Here is a 6,000-nt window from a genome sequence, read left to right on the forward strand (position 1 = left end):
AACCATTCCCTGTTCCCGACTGTGGTGAACAAACCCTGGGAATTTGTTCGCTCTGTGATTTATAAAGGTCATTCTGAACACGTCTAGCCCATTCAGTAGGAGCTCAGTGGGTTAGAGCACCACCTCCCCACACCCTCAGCACCACATCCAGCCCCCACCCGTCTTCACCTGGAGAACCACAGGGCCTCCCACAGACAATAGAAAACTGGGAAACTGAGCCACTGGATGGTCATACTAGTTTCAGAACACAATGACTCCTGCCCATACCCACTCCCACCCTGGAAGGATTAGTGTCACACAAAACTGTCTGGGAATGCGGGGAGTAGACAAACTATGACCTTTTTGGTTGGTGCTTTGAGAACAGGAGTATGGACGTCATGCTGCTGCTGTACAGGATATTGGTTAGGGCACTTTTGGAATACTGTGTTCAATTCTGGTCTCCCTGCTATAGGAAGGATGCTGTTAAACTTGAAAGGGTTCAGAAAAGGTTTACAAGGATGTTGCCAGGGTTGGAGGATTTGAGCTACAGGGAGAGGTTGAACAGGCTGGGGCTGTTTTCCCTGGAGCGTCGGAGGCTGAGGGGTGACCTTATAGAAGTTTATAAAATCATGAGGGGCATGGATAGGGTAAATAGACAAAGTCTTTTCCCTGGGGCCGGGGTGTCCAGAACTAGACGGCAAAGGTTTAGGGTGAGAGGGGAAAGATATAATAGGGACCTAAGGGGCAACTTTTTCACAGAGAGGGTGGTGTGTGTATGGAATGAGCTGCCAGAGGAAGTGGTGGAGGCTGGTACAATTGCAACATTTAAGAGGCATTTGGATGGGTATTTGAATAGGAAGGGTTTGGAGGGATATGGGCCGGGTGCTGGACGGTGGGACTAGATTGGGTTGGGATATCTGGTCGGCATGGACGGGTTGGACTGAAGGGTGTGTTTCCATGCTGTACATCTCTGTGTACAACATTGTAACGTTGTGACAGGCAGAAAATAGGCTGACTGACCAATGAGAAAAGATATTGTAAAAAATGGCGTTGTATGAAGTTGGATGCAATCTCCTGTGAGACCAGTGGTTTGTGTAGACACTGTAATCTGTCAGACTGCAATCTATCACCTCGGGATGTAACAATATACACTGTAATTGTTGTTGTGGGAGTTAAAGTCACTCTATCCTCTGGCTCCTCTGCATGTGCCTGTATAAAAGGGACTGGTTAAAAAAAACCCGAGTGTCCTGACTGGATTTTACGACCTGCTGTACAACAGGTTGACCGAGTGCAGGAGGGCCTAAGGGGATGTAAAACTGTGAAGGGTGACTGGACAGACCAGAGGGAGGGGAGAGGGAGCATGCAGCGAGGGTTCACTGGGGAAGGGTGTGCGAATAATGACTGAAGGCAGGAAATGTCCTGAAGGAACACAGGGCTCAGATGGGTCAATACTGCAGAACATTTATGTGAAACACAAGCCGTTGGTAGAACAGATGATCTGGAGCACCCTCTGGAAGGTCATGGAGCTTGGTGGAAGGTGGAAGCGAAAGAATGAATCAACTGGGGATGTTTCACCATCTGCTGCTTTTCAAGGTAGCAAGTAAAAAGCAATAAGTCATTAGGAGGTACATACCCCAAAGTGATTGCAGCAACACACAGTGACAACCAGGAGAGATTGACTGTGGAGATGGAGGTAGGGTCATCTAGGTGTGAGGACACCATGATGATGAGGGGTTAGATGTGGGTGAGAACGGCATGAATCATCAATTCATAATTTTTTTTTTGGGTGGCACAGTGGTTAGCACTGCTGCCTCACAGCGCCTGAGACCCGGGTTCAATTCCCGCCTCAGGCGACTGACTGTGTGGAGTTTGCACGTTCTCCCCATGTCTGCTCCGGTTTCCTCCCACAGTCCAAAGATGTGCGGGTCAGGTGAACTGGCCATGCTAAATTGCCCATAGTGTTAGGTGAAGGGGTAAATATAGGGGTCTGGGTGGGTTACGCTTCGGCGGGTCGGTGTGGACTTGTTGGGCCGAAGGGCCTGTTTCCACACTGTAAGTAATCTAATCTAATCTAAAAAAAAATGGCCATCGAGATAAGGAGTGGTGCTTGCAGAGAATAGTGACCTGTCTGGAGGCGATATCTTGAGCTGAGTGCCTGAGGTATCAATAACTACGTTTTGTGTGGATCCAGCGTGAAGTTCCCGAGACTGACCAGAAAAGCTGAAGATCTGGTGGGATGGTTACCAGATTAATCCCTGGGCTTCAGCAGTTATGTTATGAGGAGAGATTATGCAAATTAGGCCTAACATCTCTAGAGTTTAGAAGGTTAAAGAGTGACCTAATCAAAGTCTTCAAGATATTAACAGGAGAGGTTTTGGAGAGCAATGGCTCAGCAAAAAGTGCAGGTAAATTCAGGTAAAGTCCTTTTACCTTTCCTCTTTAGTCTTACAGCAATTGAGGTGGCAGTTAGGGCAGTCACATGTTTTTCCTGCAGGACGTGGGGAGCTCAGGGAGACTTCCATCATCAATGATTACAATACCTGTGGGAAGTGGACCCAACTGCAGCTCCTGGGAGACCATGTTAGAACATAGAACATAGAACAGTACAGTACAGGCCCTTCGACCCTCGATGTTGTGCTGACCTTTTTTCCTACTCTAAGACCAAACTAACCGACCTACCCTTCATTTTACTGTCATCCATGTGCCTATCCCAGAGTTGCTTAAATGTCCCTAATGACGCTATCATCACTGCTGGCAGTGCATTCCATGCACCCAAGACTCTGTGTAAAGAACCTACTTCTGAAATCTCCCCTAAACCTTCCTCCAATGACCTTAACATTAATCCCCCTCATGCTAGCATTTCCGCCCTGGGAAAATGTCTCTGATCATCCACTCTATCTCTGCCTCTCATCATCTTGTACACTTCTTTCAAGTCACTTCTCATCCTTCTTCGCTCCAATGAGAAAAGCCCTAGCTCCCTCAACCTCTCTTCATAAGACCTGCCCTCCAGTCCAGGCAACATCCTGGTAAATCTCCTCTGCACCCTCTCTAAAGCTTCCACGTCCTTCTTAATGAGGCAACCAGATCTGAACCCAATATTCCAAGTGTGGTCTAACCAGGGCTTTATAGAGCTGCAACATAACCTCGCGGCTCTGAAACCCAATCCCCTGTTAATGAAAGCCAATACACCATGCTCCTTCTTAATAAACCTATCAACTTGCGTGGCAACTTTGAGGAACCCATGGACATAGACCCCAAGATCCCTCAGTTTCTCCACACTGTCAAGAATCATATCTTTAACCCTGTATTTGCATTCAAATTCCACCTGTCAAAATGAATCACTTTTTCAGGTTGAGCTCCATCTGCCACTCATCAGTCCAGTTCTGCATCCTTTCAACCTACAACAACCCTCCACATTATCCACAACTCCACCAACCTTCATGTCATTGGAAAACTTACTAACCCACCCTTCCATTTTCTCATCCGTGATTTTTAAAAATTACAAAGTGCAGAGATCCCAGAACCGATCCCTGCGGAACACCACTGGTCACTGAGCTCCAGGTTGAATACTTTCCATCTACTACCACCCTCTGTCTTCTATGGACCAGCCAATTCCGTATCCAGACAGCAAGATTTCCCTGTATCCAATGTCTCCTTACTTTCTGAATGGATCTACCTTGGGGAATCTTGCTAAGATCCTTATACACCACATCCATTGCTTTACCTTCATGAATGTGTTTTGTCACATTCTCAAAATATTCAATAAGGTTTGTGAGGCATGATCTGACCCTAACAAAGCCGTGCTGACTATCTCTAATCAAGCTATGTCTCTGTTGTTATTGGGGGTCCATAGAAAACTGCCAACAAAATAACTATTCCTTTCCTGTTTCTGACTTCCACCCATAATGACTCAGTAGGCAAACCCTCCTCAACGACCTCCTTTTCCGTAGCTGTTATATTATCCCTGATTAGCAATGTCACTCCCCCAACTTTTTTACCTTCCTCCCTATTCCTTTTGAAACATCTGAACCCTGGAACTTCCAACATTCATTCCGACCCCTGTGATATCCAAATCTCTGTAATGGCCACAACATCGTAGCTCCAAATAATCACAAATCCTGTCTCTCAGAATCCTCTTCAATAATTTGTCCACTGCTGATGTAAGATTGACAGGTCAGTATTTCCCAGGTTATCCCTATTCCCTTTCCTGAACAAGGGAATAACATTTGCCACCCTCCAATCATCTGGTACTACTCTAGTGGACAATGAGGATGCAAAGATCATTGCCAAAGGCATTGCAATCTCTTCCCTTGCTTCCCGTAGTAACCTTGGGTATATCCCATGACCACTTCCATCTCAACGGACAAGGGCAGCAGGCACTTAGGAACTTCACCACCTGCACGTTCCCCTCCAAGCCACTCACCACCCTGACTTGGAAATATATCACCATTCCTTCACAGTCATTGGGTCAAAATCCTGGAATTCCCTCCCTACCAGCATTGTGGGTCAGCCCACAGCAAGTGGATGCAGCGATTCAAGAAGGCAGTTCACCACCACCTTCTCAAGGGACAAATAGGGACGGGCTATCAATGCTGGGCAGCCAGCAACACCCAAGTCCCACAAATGAATTAAAAAGAAAACCCTGTCTCACCCTGGGACTTATCTATCCTTATGTTTCTTCAAAATTTTCAACATATCCTTCTTCTAAAAATCGAACTTGTTCGAGCATATCAGCCTTTTTCATGCTATCCTCACAAATGACAAGGTTTTTCTCACTAGTGAATACTGAAACAAAGTATTCATTAAGGACCTCCCCTATATCCTCCAACTCCAGGCACAAGTTCCCCCCACTAGCCCTGATTGACCTTACCCTCACTCTGGCCATCCTGTTGTTGCTCAGATAAGTGGAGAACACCTTGGGGTTTTCTTAATCCTACCCATTAAGGCTTTCCTAAGTCCATTCTTCAGTTCCTTCCTGGCTACCTTGTAAATCTCTAGAGCCCTGTCTGATCCTTCCCTCCTCAACCTTAAGTAAGCTTCCTTCTTCCTCTTGACTCGATGTTCCACATCTCTTGTCACCCAAGGTTCCTTCACCCTACCATCCCTTCCCTGCCTCAGTGGGACAAACCTCTCCAGTACGATCAGCAAGTGCTCCCTAAACAACCTCCACAATTCTGTTGTGCATTTCCCTGAGAACATCTGTCGATGCTCCACAGTTTCTGCTGAATTGCTTTGTAATTCCCCCTCCCCCAGTTAAATACTTTCCCATACCATCTGCTCCGATCCCTCTCCATGACTATAGCAAAGGTCAGGGAGTTGTGATGATTATCACAACGCTCTCCCACTGAGAGATCTAGCACCAAATCCAATACAGCCTCCTCTCTAGCCAGCTTATCTACATACTCAGTCAGGAGTCCTTCCTGGACATACCTGACAAAATCTGCTCCATCCAAACTATTTGCACTAAGCAGGTTCCAATCAATATTAGGGAAGTTGACATCACCCATGACAACAACCCTGTCACTTCTACACCTTTCCAAAACCTGCCTCCCAATCTGCTCCTCCGTGTCTCTGTTACTATTGGAGGGATCTACAGAAAACTCCCAATAAAGTGACTGTTCTTTTCCGGTTTCTGACTTCCACCCAGACTGACTCTGTAGACAAACCCTCCTCGATGACCTCCCTTTCTGCAGCTGTGATACTATCCCTGATTAGCAATGCCACTCTTCCACCACTTCTACCTCCCTCCCTATACCTTTTGAAACATCTAAACCATGGAACATCCAACAACCATCCCTGTCCCTGAGATATCTAAGTCTCCATAATGACCACAACATTGTATCTCCAAGTCTTGATCCATGCTCTAACTTCATCACCTTATCCCTGGCACTTCTTGCATTAAAATAGACACACTTCAACCCATCACACTGACTGCAACTTTGCCCTATCAACTGCCTATCATTTCTCACAGACTCTCTGCACACTCCATCTGCCTGTTCACCAGTTACCCCATCCTCTGAT

The sequence above is a fragment of the Hemiscyllium ocellatum genome, chromosome 15 (genome assembly GCF_020745735.1).
Source record: "Hemiscyllium ocellatum isolate sHemOce1 chromosome 15, sHemOce1.pat.X.cur, whole genome shotgun sequence".
NCBI classification, from domain to species: domain Eukaryota; kingdom Metazoa; phylum Chordata; class Chondrichthyes; order Orectolobiformes; family Hemiscylliidae; genus Hemiscyllium; species Hemiscyllium ocellatum.